The sequence below is a fragment of the Dipodomys spectabilis genome, unplaced genomic scaffold (genome assembly GCF_019054845.1).
Source record: "Dipodomys spectabilis isolate Male_0828 unplaced genomic scaffold, ASM1905484v1 ptg000026l, whole genome shotgun sequence".
Lineage (NCBI taxonomy): Eukaryota > Metazoa > Chordata > Mammalia > Rodentia > Heteromyidae > Dipodomys > Dipodomys spectabilis.
In genome coordinates, this window is record NW_024870703.1 from 603,398 (window position 1) to 605,257 (window position 1,860).

A 1,860-nucleotide genomic window follows, 5' to 3' on the forward strand; every position below is an offset into this window, starting at 1 on the left:
CTTCAAAGATGCAACTTCCCGATAAATAAGTGGGCTAAAGACTTAAAGAGAAACTTCTCTGAAGAGGAAAGAAGGATGGCCAATAGACACATAAAGAAATGCTCAACCTCCCTAGCCATAAAAGAAATGAAAATCAAAACAACATTTTTTTTATTTTTAATTGTCAAGGTGATGTACAGAGGGGTTTCATATACATACATAAAGTAATGAATACGTTTCTTTTAATTAAAGTAATGTATGTTGCAAATATGCTTATCCTTCCCCTGCTCCCCCTGGTTCTAGGGCTTGAACTCAGGGCCTAGGAGCTCTTCCTGAGCCTCTTTTCACTCAAGGATTGTGCTCTACCACTTGTGCCACAGAACCACTTCCGGTTTTCTCTCAGTAGTTTCACAGACTTTTCTGTCTGGGCTGGCTTTGAACTACAATTCTGAGTAGCTAGGATTGTAGGCATCAGCCATTGGTGCCTGGCATTTATCCTTTTTAAGTACTACAATATACCAAAAAATTCAATACACTGACTAAATTGCTTCACTCAATAGAAGCTTGAGTGCTGTTTACACAGGTAACATGGACCCCTCTCTGGACAGCAGTATTGTAATAGTAGGCACTTTTAATTAAAGCTCTTGCTATACTCATCTCCATTCTATCCCTGCTGAAACAAAGCTAATTTGTGAAGATTTTCCTCTCTACAAATTTCCATAACATGCACAGATCTCTGGCTAAGCTGATTTTAGTACTAAAAATATTTCAGCATTTTAATAACTCCATGAGTTAGCAAGTTCTGAGTCTATATTATGTGCCAATGTGTCTTTGGCATTATACATACTGTGATTAGCTAAAGGATGAAATCTTGCATGTTATGTGGGCAGCATTCTTACAAAGGTGGGGCAATAATAAACATAAACAATAATAAACATAAAAATAAAAACAAAAAACAAAAAAACCCAAAAATGTGTATCAGTACAACTTAGTTACTGATTGTGTTGGGGATCATGAAGTTTAAAGAATAAGTACTAGGGCTATTCCATTTTACAGGAGAAAAGTGCTCAGGATTCTTTCAAGGAATTGAAAGGATTTGGTATTTTGGATGCAACCAAATCAAAGTGAGGAGTGAGAATATAAAAGCACTGATTTATAACAAATTTCTTTGTTGAAAAAGAAATAATAACAAGACTCACCATACAAAGGCCTTGTGAAATAAGTGAAGGAAGACCACAAAACATGCTAAACACAGAGGAGGATTATCCTGAAGATGTATCATAGGAGGTAGAAGGAAAGCCTCAGCCTCTGGAAGAAAGTGTATACCAGGAGGCACAAGGAAACCTTAATGGAGGACCAGCTCAGCTTAGCCAGGAATTTAAAGACACTCCTGTTAGGCATTTGGACCCAGACAAAATGATGAGGAGCAGATGAGTTGGAAAGGCTTAGGGAAGAGATAAGAAGAGTAAGAAACAAGTCCGTGATAATGCATTCGAAGCAAAGACATTCTCACAGCCATTTTTTTATCTTGTATGCTTTAGGCCGTATTTTTGTTGTTGTTGTTTTTCTGGTCTGATATTGAAACCTGGCTGCTTTCATTCTGTTCGCATTCTTTGATGTATCTTTGACTTTCATTTTACTTTTAATTACCTGATGGTATTTTGTTGTAAGTAGTATTCTTGTTACAAGAATCTCATTGGATTTTGGATTTTGACCCATTTCCCAGGTTGATTTTGCTATTGGAAAGTTTCACATAAATGCATGGAATTCTCCATTCCATATTGTATAGTAAACTCTAACAGGTTATAGTGTAGCATATTTAGTGTCCGCATACGTATGCAAGATAAAACTCCAAATTGTGTGTGTTTATGCATGCGTGAG

At 36.6% G+C, this 1,860-nt stretch overlaps 1 pseudogene; it reads left to right on the plus strand.

Annotated features, from left to right (window-relative positions):
* Window positions 1–1,146: 1,146 nt before the first annotated feature.
* On the plus strand, window positions 1,147–1,596 carry LOC122104528 (annotated as a pseudogene).
* The last annotated feature ends 264 nt before the right edge of the window (window positions 1,597–1,860 follow it).